The sequence below is a fragment of the Canis lupus genome, chromosome 23, assembly GCF_011100685.1.
Source record: "Canis lupus familiaris isolate Mischka breed German Shepherd chromosome 23, alternate assembly UU_Cfam_GSD_1.0, whole genome shotgun sequence".
NCBI lineage: Eukaryota > Metazoa > Chordata > Mammalia > Carnivora > Canidae > Canis > Canis lupus.
In genome coordinates this window covers 23,574,172-23,590,294 of record NC_049244.1, presented here as the reverse complement: position 1 = coordinate 23,590,294, position 16,123 = coordinate 23,574,172, and the positions used below count along the sequence as shown (strand labels likewise).

Sequence of the window (16,123 nt, the reverse complement as noted above, 5' to 3'; positions counted from 1 at the left end):
CTCATGTTAAGTAGGTAAGATGAGGATGTATAGGGGTGGTGAAGGGATCAGCCAGGGCAAACAGAATGGGCCAAAATCCATCCTACAGGGGCACTTTTAAGAACTCGGACAGGCTACCCCTGAGAGGGATTGAGGTAACAAAATGAAAAAAGGGGGATGAGTTTTGACAGGGTGTTATCCAATACATCTTGTGTATATCTCATAATCTCACAAAAAGAGAGTTGGCATTTAGGAGCTAGCCAAAAGATAGAATTATATATTTTCTTTAGCTTCCTAGAGAAAGAAAGCTCCTTAGCTTTGCTAGATTTTGTGGAATTTTAATTAAGATACCAGATATCTCAGCCATTGTTAACAATATTACTCTAGATGTTTAGCTCAGTATAATTAAGCCCATTTCTTTTAAAAGCAGTATTTGTTTATTTTCAGTGCTTATATTCTGCAAAACAAAGGTATGATCAATAAATTTGGTAAAATACTTTAGTTTTGAATAGCATTGGCTCCATTGAATAATACAAAAGTTATTTAATTACTGGAATTACTTCCAAGGAAGCCTCCTCAACCCATCTTCCCTAGTACTTTTATTGTGGTGAACATTGTAGTGTCGTTAAGCTTTGATCTGGTAATTTTTGGTATTGTATATGGGATCTAACTAGCAAGCTGCATATTATTTTATGCCTTTGACATTGAATTTTTATTGCTTAGCATATTTTGGGGGGGTAATTTTAAGTAGAAAATCATTTAAAAAGTCCCTCAATTATCCATACATGCTTAAACATTTTAAGGGGAAAATTCACATATAAAGCAAAACAGGTGGCTTATTTTTCCAGGGAAAGTTGTACATCTTCTTTGCTTTAGATTCTGAAATATACATTAAGGTAAAATAATGGAAAGTTACACTTAAAATATAGATGTATAGATGCATTTTTCCAGGTGTGATTGATTGCAATTTTAGGTAAAGGCCAAATGCTACTTAGAAAAACAAATCTCTTCACTGAAGGGTTTTATAGTATGCTTATTTGAAGTCTTATTCAACTGTCTTAAACACAAGAACATATAAATCAAGCTATATTCAAGTAAATGAAACTACAGTTAGCAACAAATACAATTCTAGAGAAGTGACAATACACAAACTTTTGTCACACAGTTTCAGGAGAAATATGTGGGCAAGCAAGTTATGGGCATAATTAAAAATACGTAGTGGATTTTTCTGGGCAATCACATTGTCAAATACTGCTGAGTCAAATACATTTCCTTGTATGCTTTTACTTTCTGTTTGTTACCCTTTTTTCAATTTATGAAATCAAATTCTTCAATTTATGAATCATTTCAACTTATGAAATCATGATATAAATGCTGTAAGAAAGCTTTTAAACTAGGTATTATTGTAATAGTGCCTAAAAGTGAATGGAATTTGAATTCCCTCATTCTTTTTCTGTGTTCAATGATACCAATTTTGACCAGGACAAGGCCTAGGAATCTTGGGTTTCTTCAAGCTGGCCTTAATCCTGAATCTGATGGCTTATGATTGCTCACATGTTGACACAACTTATATGCCCCTCATTTCAATGAAAGTTTTCTAACATCTTTGATATAGGCTGATTTTTATTTAAATAAATTCCTAAATATTTATTAATCAGTCATTACTGTACATCCCAGAAAGATCCCAAAATCCCATATTAAAGAGTCACTTTCAGAATAATCATGTTGGAAGATTCTAAGTTCATGGTAGTGTTGTTCAAATCATTCTCAGAATTGTGTGCATGTGTAATTATTTTTTAGTAGATTTATTGTGGCAAATATTTATTCTGAGGATGGAATAATTTTTCTTTTTTTCAAGATTGATTTATTTATTTTTGAGAGGTGGGGGCAGAGGGAGAGGAAGAGAGAATCCCAAGCAGTTCTATGTGGAGTGCAGAGCCTGTCAAGGGGGTTTCTTGAGCAGAAACCAAGAATTGGATGCTTAACCATCTGTGCCACCTAGGTGCCCCTGTTTTTTTTTTTTCTCTTTTTAAAATTTACTTATATATATATATATATATTTTAAAAGATTATTTATTTGTGAGAGAGAGAGAATGCACAGGGTAGGGAGGGGCAGAGGGAGAGGGAGGGAGAATCTTAAGCAGACTCCATACCAAGCTCAGAGCTAGACATGGGGATCCTGAGATCATGACCTGAGCAGAGTTGGACACTTACTGACTGAGCCACCCAGGCACCCCTGTTTTTTTTTTTCTTTTTGAATATAACATTTCCTTCCTCTGATTGTAAACGTTTATCACAAAACAATGGAATATGATAATCTTTCATATTGTTTGAAAAACATGTCTGAAATGAGAAGAGACTCACATCAGACACATTCTAATTAAAATGCCAAAATTTAAAAACAAGGAGAGAATATTAAAAACAACTTTTTATGTATAAGGGAACTCCCATAAGATTACTAGCAGATTTTTCAGCAGAAGCTTTGTAGGCTAGAAGAGAATGGCATGATATATTAAAAGTACTAACAAAAAAAAAAAAAAACTGATCAAGAATACTCCATCTGGCAAAATTATCATTCAGATGTGAGAACAGATAAAGAATTTTCCAGACAAGCCAGAGCTAAAGGAGTTCATCACCACTAAACTGGCCTTAAAAGAAATGTTAAAGGGGCTTTGTTAAGCTGAAAACGAAGGGCACTGCTAGTAAAAAGAACACATATAAAAGGATAAACATTATTGGAAAGTACATAGCCATCAATAATTACTTTAAATGTAGATGGACCAAATTCTCTAATCAAAAGACATAGAGTAGCTGAATGGGTAAAAATACAAGACTCATCTATATGATACCTACAAGAGACTCACTTTAGATAAAGGACACACACTCTGAAAGTGGAGTGATGGGAAAAGATACTCCTTGTAAATGGAAACCAAAAATAAATATACTTAGACAAAAAGACTCGAAAACAAAGGCTGTAGTAAGAGACAATGAAGGGAATTATATCATGATAAAGGGGTCAGTCCAAAAATGTGATATAGCATTTGTAAATATTTATACACCCAATGTAGGAGCACCTGAAGAGATGTAGCAAGTGTGAACAGACCTAAAGTGTGTTATAGACAACAATACAATAATAGTAGGGAACTTGAATACTCTACTTACATCAATTCAGACAGAAAATCAATAAGGAAACATCAGTCTCAAATGGCATGTTAGACTAAATGGACTTGGATATATATAGAGCATTCAAATGCAACAAAATACACTTTCTTCTCAAGTATACAAGGAACATTTATAAAATAGATAATTATAAATATAAGAGGACTGATATCCTACCATTTTTTCCAACCACAATGTTATGAAACTAAAGATTAAACTGGAAAATTCACAAATGTGTCGAAGTTAAACAACATGCTACTGGACAACTGATGGGTCAAAGAAGAAATCAAAGAGAAAGAAAAAATACCTTGAGACAAATGAAAAATGGAAATACAACATACCAAAGTTTATGGGATGCACCAAAAGCAGTCTTAAGAGGGAGGTTCATAGCAATAAATGCCTACCTCAAGGAACAAGAGAATTCTCAAACAAGCTAATTTGAAGTATACTCAAGGAACTAGAAAAAGAATAAATGAGACCCAAAGTTAGTAAAAGGAAGGAAGTAACACAGATTAGGGGCAAAAATGAATGAAATAGAGACTAAAAAGACAATAGAAAAGATCAATGAAGGTAAAGAGCTGGTTCTTTGAAACAAGATAAAATTGACAAGCCTTTAGCTAGACTCATGAAGAAAAAAAAAGATAGGTGACTAAAATAAGTAAAATAAGAAATGAAAGAGATTTACAGTGGATACCATAAGAAACAGAAAGGATCATAAGAGTCTACTATGAACAATTATATGCTAACATTGGACACCTAAAAGAAATGGATAAATCCCTAGAGACACACAAATCTAACAAGGCTAAAATCTCAACAGATCAATTGCTAGTATAGAGATTAAATCAAATTTAAAAACCTCCAAAAAAACAAAAACAAAAATAAACAAACAAACAAAAAAACAAGAGTCTGGGATCAGACAGCATCATTGGTGAGTTCTACCAAACATTCAAAGATGGTTTATTACCAATCGATCCAGTGTTTACAAATGCTTCACAAAAATAATAAAGGAGATAACTCTTCCAAACCCATTTTATAAGGCCAGCATTACTCTGATACTATGATCAAAACAAGGATGCCACAAGTTAAGAAAATGAAATGCCAATATCCCTGATGAACTAGATTCAGAAATCCTCAGTAAAATATTAGGAAGCCAAACTCAACAATACATTAAAAGGATCATACGCTGTGATCAAATGGAATTTATTCCAGGGATGCAGGGGTAGTTCAACATCTGCAAATCAGTCACTGTGAGGCACCACATTACCAAAATGAAAAAAATGAATCAATGAATCAGTAAAGTTGCAGGATGCAAAATCAATACACAAGTCTGTTGCATTTCTACACACTAATAATGAGCTATTAGAAAGAGAAGTTAAGAAAATAATCTCATTTACAACTGCATCAAAAGGAATAAAAGACCTAGGAATAAGTTTAACCAAAGATGTGGAAGGCCTATGTATTGAAAACTACTAGACATTAATGAAAGAAATTGAAGAAGATACAAATAAATGGAAATATATTTTATGCTCATGGGTTGGAAGAACTACACTGTTAAAATGTGCATATACTACTCAAAGTAATCTACAGACTCAAAGCAATTCCTATCAAAATTCTAGTGGCATTTTTTTCACAGAAGTATAATAAACAATCCTAAAATTTATATGAAGCCATAAGAGGCCCCATATAGCCAAAGCAATCTTGAGAAAGAACAAAGCTGGAAGTATTTCATACTCTGAATTCAAACTACATTAAAAATCCATTAAAATCCTATTAAAAAGCTATTTAAAATCCTATTAAAAAATCCATTAAAAAGCTATAGTAATTAAAACTGTATGGTATTTGGCCAAAAAACAGACATAAAGATCATATAGATGAATGAAACAGAATAAAGAACACAGAAATAAACCCAATTAATTTATGACAAATGAGCCAAGAGTAAATAATGGAGAAGAATAGTCTTTTCAATAGATGATATTGAGAAAATTGGACAGACACATGCAAAAGAATGAAACTGGACCAGTATCTTATACCATATTCAAAAATTAATTTAAATAGATTAAAGACTTGAATGTAGCCCCTGAAACCATAAAATTCCCAGAAGAAAACATAGGTAGTAAGCCCCTTGACATAGATTATGTTGATTTTTTTAAAATAGAATTCCAAAAGTGAGATTATTGGTCAAAAGTCTATGACATGTAGATTGTAGCTACTGCTTTAGAGTTTTAAAAAGGGCACTACTTAATTTGCATCAGATAAGCTATCTGATTCCATCAGATAGGAGCAAGAATTGGGAGAATAAAGGTTCTTAAAGAGTAGGTGATTCTTTAGCTGTTAATTATTTACTTACCTTCAGAAAAATTATTTATTTTAAACAGAGTCATTACCTGTGCTCCCTTGACACTATGGAATGCTTTTATTTTTCTCCTAGTTCTTGTGTATAATGTACCTAATTTGGCCTTTTATCATAGAAGATAAAAAATATACCTTTGTGATATTATCAGTATATAGATAGTATTTTTTTATAGATAGTATTTGAATTGAAATCTGTACCTCCTAAATCTACCAGAGAACCTGACACATAATAGGAGATATTGTATTAATAAGATACTTAACAGCTTGAGATAGGAGATGAGATAGCCAAATGTTGGTATGATCTAGATGATGCTTCCCTTCCCCCAAATCTAAATGTTTTATATTACTAGATGTACTAGAATGTATTGCTAAAGGTGGTTGTAGAAACCAATATATTTGAAATCTGTCTGATCCTTCTATATAAAAATAGAAAAGAACCACCTGTTTAATCAGACACTGGACAATGACAATGTATATTGGGAGGGGGCAGGTAGAGACTAAGAGATCTGGTAGAGAGAGTAGAATCTAAGGGTTTGAACCTTAAAATATGGCTCAAGGTCATTCTAGGGAATGGTTTCTGGAAAATGTACCCGAAGTTGTGTTCCAGATAGCAAGATTAAACTCTGGAGGAGTGATTGTGAAAGACAGGAAAGTGTTCTCTGAAATGTGACTAGAATTCCAGGGTGAGTGCTTTCAGTTCAGGACAGGACAGAAATACTGTGAGCTTCAAGTATAGGAGCCATCCAGATGGTGCCTGAGGACAAACACCAGGGATGAGAAACTCAGACATTGGTGATGATTGAGTTTCTCAGAGAATGGGGCAAAAGTAGGGACACTGGATGCATATGGAGCACCGAGATTGGGAGTCTTTTATTCATTCATTTATGTGACAGATATTTATTGAAAAATGTGTAAAACTCTGTGCAAGGCAAGGGCAAATGGTGGGTACTGAGGACTAATACTACAACACAGTGAAGAAGAATTGTGAAGAAGAACTTGTGTTAAGAATTGTGTTAAGTTCTGAAATGGTTTAGCAGCAGGAATGATCTAGAATGTTAGCTACATTCTGTCAGAGTGGGTTGAAACTTCAGGTGGAATTTGCATGCATCAGCCCAGGGCTGAATAAGGCAGGACAGAGTCATTTCTTTTCAGTTGCTTTGGAGGGTGGTGTTTTGAGGTGGTCAAGGCTATGTAGTCCAAGGAAACAAGCTTTTTCAAGGAGCCTAGATTCTGTGGATCCAAAGGACACAGTTATTTCTGGTTAAATCTCTCAGATAATGTTCTAACCAGCTAAGAAGGATATTATGTTTAAAAGAACTTAAGTCATTATAAGGGGCCAGAGCAGCTTTCCCTGTAAGTGACTGCCAAAATCTTGTCATTTCATGGGAGAAGGAAGAGCTTCCTCCTTCACCTAGCCTGCCAACTAGAAAATTATTATTTTTAGAAATTATTTAATTTATTATTATTATTATTAGAAATTTCTTTCTGCTGTGTACATGTGTGAAATTCCATCATGACTCCTCATTAGTTTAGCTGAAAACATATGAGACTCGGTCTTGAATTGCTTCATTAAGATCTGTATTATTTTAATCAGTGAGGAAAGGGTATGAGTGTGCTTTAAAAGAGTGAATCTAAGAGAAGGAGGGGAAATGTTATTAATGTTACTAATGGATGACTAGGATAAGGAAAGGGGAAGGATATAAAATGCCTGCAAACCACCTTTGACTGTTTTAAAAACTACCTTTCAAGGAGACAGAATCAAAATTCTTGAGTGGACCCCCTGTCATCCTATGCTCTTTGAAATGATAACAGTATTTTTGCATTATGCCAGTGGTGTTCTGTTCATAGATTCCAAATTCCCTGGTTAACCTGCTGAAAGGTTATTTTGTTACATGTAGAACCCAATAAAATTATTGATTTGAAGTGTTTGTAGGGTGAAGCTCAATTCAGTGAATAAATTAATAAAATGAATAAATGATAAAGGAATTGAAACATAATAGATTAATAAAAGCCTCAATGTAAAATGCCTTTTAATATGTTCAGGAGGGAGTGTTTCAGCTACTAAATGGATTGCAGTTAAATGAATTAAAAAACAAAATAAATTTTAAAATGCTCCATTATTCATTAAAGTACTTTAGTGCCTCATTAATCTATTTTAGATCACTTAGGCCCATAAGTGCCTATTGTCAAAAGCTGATAAAGTGTGAGGAATTGCTTTTCATACCCTCGAGTCAACTGAAAGCAATATCACTTCTTAAGGTGTTAAGGTCGAGTCTATAGAGCATAAAGTAAGTGTCTTTGCAGCTTGCAAACTTTTTAAGAGAACTATTTGGGGGAGTTATTTTCATGTTTAGACAGCCACACTTTAAAATTTGTTATTCTTTAAAACAATTTTAAAAATGAAATAGAAGAAACTTCTCCATTCTAAACAACTCCATTTCCCTCCTTTCTCAAAGAAAGCACCGTTAGAGTGAGACACCTCAGTGGGCCAACCTGAAATAGTTCCTGAGTTGAAATTCAGATGCAATTTCCAGTTTCTTTTGAGCAGTATTGTGGTCTCTGAGAGGTAAGTTAAGGTAAGTCCTTGAAACTGTAGGACTTCTAAGAATAAATGTGTTTAAATGATTTTACAGGCAAATTTACACTTAAAGTTTACAAACATGTGTGATAGAGGATGCTGCTTTTGTGCTTTGTGACCTTGGTTAAGTCCTCAGTCCTGAATTGGGAAGTGACTGGTAGTGGGGATGGCAGATTGAATGGCAATAATGTTCCCTTCTACGCCTCATGATCTCTGGTTCCTTTAAAAGAAATTTAGAATAAACAAAATCACAGAGGTTAACATTTTAACACCCAGGGCACAGAAATGGTCATGAAAAAACAAAACAAAATGAAGAGGTATATTAGAATGTCTTTGGATGAATGGATTGAAGATGTTGACAGGTGGTGACTCTTTTCTTGTTACCCACCCACCATCAATTAGGAACATCTGATTTTTACTGTGGGGATGTTGACACTCTTCTGAACATTCTTTAGAACAAGCCATTTCATTGAGGCCTAACTTTGATTTAATGAGAGTTGGAAATCTAAACAGTGGGAAAATCCATACCATTTGAGGTTCTTTTTGTGCTGTGTCACCTAAGAAAGTACAGTGGAAATACTGATCCTCTTCTGTTTATTCCCCTCCTACCCCACAGTTCATCGCAATCCTGGGCTTCTGTTAGATGTATCAGAAAAGAAACCTTCTCATCCATGGGATAAATACTCATAGGACCAAATAATCTTTGGATGGTCATTTTTCTGGGATATAGCCTGCCAGAAAAATGAAGGCAGATAAAGAAATCAACATACAACCCCCAAAATTCCCAAACCCAACAAAAACAAACTAGACTAGAGATAGTAAGAGAGGCAGAGCTTTCAAGACATCAATCACTTGCCTGGGCCAAGCCATGCCTGAACTCTTGAAGTTTTAGTTATGTGAGCAAGTAAATTCCTTTATCAGCATTAGCTGGATGGAATTGTTTTCTATCATTTGCTCTCAAAAGAGCAAATATTAGAAAAAAAGTAATGTGAAATGCCTGCCATCTATCAATGTTAATTAGTATGTTTCTTCTTCTGAGATGCCAATGATTATAATATGTATAATTTATTTAATATTTAAAGAGGCAAAGATGCTGCTGTATTAAATATATAGATCAATGTTTAGATAAATTCATATTTTGGAAATACTAAATGCAAAAATATGCCTTAGAATGAAATAAGGAAATTTAAACACTTTTTCTTAATTATGATAGTTGAAATTATTCTTTTGATTAAATGACAAGTTTGAAGGGAGATCAGGAGAATAAGGAGAGAAAGCACAGTAGAATTTTGGAACAGGAACTCTGTGGGTAAAATGAAATCTTATAGAGAGAGATTGGAGTGAAGGACTTTGAACATTACAAAGCGTAATGATGACATTGGGTAATATACTACTTTGATGCAAGAGGTTAGCTAAGAGTAAGATAATGATAGTGCTGTATACTGCGCTCAGCATAAAAGATAGGATAGTCACCATGGTGGTGAACCACCATTGTGGTTTCTGCCTTCATCAGGATTGCAGTTCAGTGGTCCAGGCTTGTGGATTCATCTCTATTCCTAATAGTCACTTGCATCTTTTTCCTCAGGTCCTGGCTTATACTTTCTGTTGATTCTTCTCTTCCCCTAGGGAGCCCTATTGACAAGACCCAAGTCATTCCATGCTGCATATTTCCCGAGAAATCTCTTTATCAATCTTTCCAAAATCTATCATCTAGCCTCTTTTTAAATTTATTTTTATTTAAAAAATTTTTTTTTTAAATTTTTGCGAGAGAGTGAGAGCAAGTGAGCACAGTGGGGAGGGAAGCAGAGGGAGAGGGAGAGAGAGAATCTAAGGCAAGTTCCATGCTTAGTGCCAGAGTCCCATGCAGGCTTGATCTCACAACCCGTGATCATGACTTGAGCCGAAATCAGAGTCCAGTGATTAAGGGACAGAGCCACCCAGGCACCTCCAACCTCTTTTTATAGACTTGATCCTTTCAAAGCCTTTATGAGTTACATAACAGGTTTTCTTGTTTTCTTATAAGGTCTGTATATGAAGATGGGTTTCTCTCATTTACCTTGGTATCCTACTGACAAAACCAACACAGAAGGAGTCCATTCTAGCTCTACTGAAAGCGTTACACTTACAATTTATAGGCTATTTATTAAAAATCTCCCTATCTTGTGTGGTGGTGGATGTTATCTGGACTTATTGAGATCATTTCACAATATAAAAAATAAGAAATTATTATGTTGCACACCTGAAGCTAATATAATGCTATAAATCAAAAAAGAATCCCTTAAACATACTTAACAAATTTATAATTACATACATTTAAAATGACATTGCTTAGAGATGTCTTATTATTGACTCTGAAATATCATGTATTTGTATGACAAACCCTTCTTATAATTCAGAATGACCAACTTTTTTTATAACCTTATATAACAATTTTATTAGGGAGTACTCATTTTAAAATCACTTGCATATTTTCTTTGTTTTTTCTTTTTCCTATTTTGGTTGTAAGCATTTCAGAGCTCAGTTTTGTGATCCATTGTAGTATTTTCTCTTTCAATGATTTTATTTTTCTTGATTTAACCTTTTCTTTCTCTTATTTTAGTTGATTCTTTTTCTTTTCTTCAGAGATCCTCTTAAATTTATGTCTCTTTAAACTGCTTCAAAATTCTTTCTTCAAATAGGCTGGTAATAGTGGTAATATAGGTTTCTACATATCAGACTGTGCTTTAGAATACAAGTTGGAAATTAAAATTATATTTTGTGCAGTTTTGGAGAAAATTTTTATTCTAATTTTTAATTAATTCATTTGTTCATTTATACCTCTCCTTATTACCCCAAAGATACTAACTGGCTTTCAGGAAATATATATAATGAAGAAGCATAGTGTTTCTTTCCCAAGACATATTCTGGAATATTAATAGATATCATGACAAAACTGCTCCATGTTTAGAATTTTGGCTAAATGAACTTGAATGGGTTTTTTTTTAAAAATTCAGTACTAAGTGACTTTTGGGTATGGCATGGGACTGTAGTTATTATGCAACATTTCACAAATACATTTTAAAAGGAATATAAGAACTAGTGCTCTAGGAAATCCAGTTGGAAAAATGCTTACTTAGTTAAATAGAAATAAAATCAACAGCAGGAAAAGCCAAGATAGAGTAAATTATACCAGAAGGGAAAAAAAACACAATAAAGTTTCACATGATTTAGCTGTAAATTTGTTTTTGACCTTCCTAGAGGTGAAAGCAAAAGAGAAACATGGTTCACTACATAATTCTCACTATGGGAAGAAGAAAGAACACATTATTTCCTTGGGGGCAGGCATACTGACACTGGATTATGACAAATGTATTTTGGTTGGATCACATGAGAGTTTGGGTCTTTTTTTGTAGCCTTCCAAATGTCAACCTTTATGTAGGTGACAGGAGAATAAGCGGGGTAGGTTTTACCAGAACCAGGGGTCCAGTAGTCAGGCTGTTTCATCAGTTATCAGACGTGAGTTCTTGTGAAGTCAGTTCAAGTGTGAAGCAGCAGACAGGAAAGAAGCAAAGTCTGAATGTCAGAAAGATACAGAGAAGTCGCTGGACAATTTCATATAACCACACGGCACCTCTTCCTTGGGGTTCTCTTTGAAAATAAGCTCCTGTGAATCAAAACCAAATATTATCCATCCATCCACCCATCCATCCATCCATCTTCTATTTGTTTAAGGGGATATTGTATATGTCTTTTTTAAGGCATCATTTTAAGTTTTGAAAATGAGGGTGGGATATATTTTCATACATGGTTTTATGTTTTATGTGTTCCATCTATATAGTGACCATGAGATAAAACTGTTGATCTAATCACCGAGTTGATGGAATTCTTCATTTGTCTAGGATGTGGAAGTTGACCATATTCTTGTAGAAAAGATAGCCTTTACAGTCACTTTATGAAACCTGTCAACTTTCTAAAAACTAGGTTGATCAACCCTAGTTTTTTCCAACAGATAGAGAACTTGATCACTTGTTCAGTAGTTTATTGATGATATTTGGAAGGATAATTATGTGCTATATTTCTTTATGCCATGAAAATAAATAATTCCTCATCTATCATTCTTTATGAATTACAGCAAAGAAGCTCAGATGAAAACTTCAGAAGTTTAATTTTCAACATTAAAAAATATTAGATTATGATGGGTCTGAGCCTAGCTCCATCATCTACTTAAAATAGTTGTGTGGACTTAGGCAATTTCCTAAATTTCTCAGAACCTCAGTGTCTTTGTTAAACAGAGAAAATTTAGTTACAATCTTGACAAGGTTGTGTTGAAGAATGCATAAGACAATATAAGCAAATTGTTGGGGCCTGACATACAAAAATCACTCAATAATTTTTAGATATGATAATGCTGATTGGCTATTTTATGATGAAGCTTAGATTCATGACTACGGTAGTACTGTTTTTCAAGATCGTATAAACAGCAGATAATTCATTTGTACCCAAATGAGGAAAGATAAGATCAACTATCCCCTTCTTTCTATTGTTATTTTAAAGAACAGCTGATTGCTGTGAAATGACAGAGATAGATATATATTAAAACAGTTTATTTTCAAAGAACTCTTGCCACACCTGACAGCCCCAGAGATTACTGGCATTCAGCACTGAATTTTAAAGTTCAAACTCTGTTTCCATTATTTAATGAAGATTTGCTATTCTATTTTTCCCCAGAAATTATAGTTTCATTGTTTCTGTGTGAACTTCCATTAAGAATGTCATATTCTTCTAATCTTAACAGCTGCTTTTAGAAATCATCATTGTAGGATTTGGGAAAATATTAATTGGATTGAAGGAACAGTAGCAGTTTTATGTTACTATCTGGGAAACAGAAGTAGAGGGAATGATTAGGAAGGAAACAATGTCATGTCTATTATGGCATCAATGCATTTTTCTGTGGACCTTTATCAAGAACATAGTTGTCATTTTACTATACTTACCTGCTTTCTTATAGATAAGAGAGTCATTTGTGGTAGAATAAGCTGCTCAAGAAGAGAGAGAGCAAGTTAAATAATTTATTAGAACAATTGTTTTCATTGCTTATGGCTTGTAAATGGAAAAAAAAAATCAATGAATTCATTTTATGTTGAGAAAAGATTCCAAAACAAAATGTCATAGTCATATAACACTTGAAGGTTGGATGTATCTAGACCATGAAGACCCTGAGCTGCTCTAGGTTAATATTGTTTCTAGAGTTCAGAAAGCACACATTCTATAGAACATAATAATTGACAAAAGACATTTTTGCATATTGTATATATGATTGTGTTTGCATTAACATCAACCCCATCTGTGCCAAATGGCACATCAGCATTTCAGAAAGAGATACTATTACTACAGTTTCTAGTTACTTCAGTTTTTAGATATGTCCCACAAAATGATTAGTAACTTTTATTAATTGATATAGTTACTTACTGATAGTTTCTAAATTAAAAATCTAGTAAAAATAAAAAATTCCAACAATGTGAAAAAAACAAAACAATTTTAATATAAGACCACGGCAGTGATTATACTGATTATGAGTAAACATTGTGAATACATGTTCACAATAGGGCATTTCACAGCTACTTATTTGTTCTGAAGAATTTTATTAAAAGTAATAATTAATCAAGCCTTATTTAGTGTTAGCATTTCATTAAGAGCAGGGATGGTTAGTGCTATTGTTTTATATAGACCCAGAGACATCATTTGGTGAAAGCCTAATTTACCTGACTTCATTGATCTTTTCCTTTCTTTTAAAAATTTCAAATGGAATCTCAAATGAATAAATTAGTGAATTTATCATTTTCTCCATAATACTGTCATAAGGACAGTTTGATAAAATAGCTCATTATAGTCAATGATGTGAAATATGAGTTTCATCAGCATATTTTCATCAAATGCAGCCACAGAAATTAGTTTGCTATTATCAAGGACTGTGGAATGCAAAAATAAAATTAAGCATGCTATTATACTGGTTAGATTTTGGGATTGACCCAAGTGAGTTAAAATTAAAAAAAAAAAACTTTTAATGACAGAAGAAAATCAAAGAAATCACAGAAAAATTAATTGACAAGTGATAATGCTAGTCATGTAATGACTGAAATAAGTTGTCATTTCCTTCAAAGGTAGCTTTCAGGTCTACTTTTTTAATGCAGTCATAATGCTAAAATGTGATTTTTTTAATGTTTTCTTTTGGTAAAGCAAATAAAATCCTGTATATAATAAGGACTGCTTGTTATCTCTATTGTTTTGGAGAATTTAGCAATTGGCAGTTCCTATTGTATCTATATTTTAAATCCTCATTTTGCTTAAAATGGGACATTTAAGTAATGGATAAGTCTTCTTGATTTTGACTGGTTTATGATGAATGTATATACATCCATTGAATGCTAATATTAGAACATTTCACTCTTAAAATATTTATATTAGTTAACTCTTGTTATAAAATACACATAGCCAATCACCACAAAAAGTAATGGCATACAAAAAAAGCATTTATTTAGCTCAAGTGCCTGTGGGTTGATGGGGTTGGATGTTCTTGGCTGGGGTAGCAGCTGGCTGGGTGAATCAGCTCCAGGGACTTCTCATCCTTCTCTTGGAATCAGCAGGTTTTCTAGGCATATTCTTCTTACAGCAAGGGTAGAAACACAAGAAAACACGTGAGAACATCTGAGGCCTTTTAAGATCTAAGTTCAGAAATGGCATATGATCTTTTCCAGAATATTGGTCAAAGTCATATGGCCAAACTCAAAGTCAAGGGATGGGGCAATATGCTTTGTTATTTGAATGGGATAAACTACAGAATCATATGGCGAAGAGCATGGATACAGGGAGGGGTGGAGAATCTGGCCTAGAGATGAGATTTACCATAACATCAGTTTCACTGAGGTAATAGTTAAACACATTAAGTCAAGCCATCATTAAGATAAAGAAGATAAAAGGAGATTTTAAAAAGTTGCTATGCTATGTAGCTTTTTTTCACAAAATCATTGCAGGTGTGGGGATGTTCAACCAACCCATTATAATGTAAATTTCTGATATATCATAAATCAATGGTAGGTGTTAAAAAAATAAAATGCTGTGTATACTATTTTGTGGAAAGTTGGAATATTTAAGTAGATAAACAAATAAAAAATATGTATGTTTTTTTGATTACACCAGAGGAAACTCAGATACTATTATTTGATTTAATTTTTCAACTTAAAGGTTTTAACAAAAATGTTTTATCTCCCTTAACTCTTTTTTTCTTGACTTTGTAACTGAACTATAAAAGTCACAATACCTAAAGTATCCATAGCCCCTCTAACCCAGCTCAAATGTACATTGTGACAGATGAACCTGAGCAAATTTTGTTTTGAAGTAAGTAAAGATTAAATCATAAATAACAGTGAGATGAAAATTTTTATGGAAATATTTTGTACTTTAGTGAGCAGAAAATCTGAAATCTTGGGAATCTGAAATCGTGTCATATTTGAAAATAAAAAAAGATTGTTCTGTTCATTCTTATGTAAAAGCTAAAGAAGTGATGAGAAGAGTAGAAAAATAAGTCAGAAGAGAGAAAGATAGTAGAGAAATCAAGAGGACAGAGCGTGGGAAGTACAGAGTAAATTTTGGAAGAGTCCTGAGAGTTACAGATATTCAGGGATTATGTGAAGCTTTCTGATAGCAGAGAAAGGGAAGTTAGCATTAAAATGTCAGAAAGTAGAAAAGCCAAAATGTAATTTATATTTTAGTATTTGATAATGGTAACACGTGTCATTTTAAAACTACTTTGGCCATGAGACAGCTCAGTAGGCTGGAAGAAGAAATGTTTTATGAAAAGGAAAGTGTCACTGGACCATTGTTTTTAGGTGGGGTTCCTCTGAAGATGTGTACGTTTATATAATTGGACTCTGAGAAGGCTTTTTGTTTGAAGTAGTGTGACAAAGTAAGTCACAAAAATAGAAGAATGGAGCCTATATAAGAGTGTAAAGTTGAACACATACATGTAACAGAGTGATTGTAATATTTCAGTTTATATCACAGGATATCATCTATCTT

The 16,123-nt window shown here is 33.3% G+C and overlaps 1 long non-coding RNA gene across 2 annotated transcripts in view; it reads right to left on the bottom strand.

The window, feature by feature from the left end:
* Positions 1-14,566: 14,566 nt before the first annotated feature.
* LOC111091912 overlaps positions 14,567-16,123 on the bottom strand; it is a 34,723-nt gene continuing 33,166 nt past the window's right edge. The window contains exon 3 of one of the 2 annotated variants that reach the window (XR_005376964.1): positions 14,567-14,710. This is a non-coding gene — a long non-coding RNA (uncharacterized LOC111091912). The remainder of the gene's footprint in view (positions 14,711-16,123) is intronic. The other variant, XR_005376963.1, reaches the window with a different exon arrangement.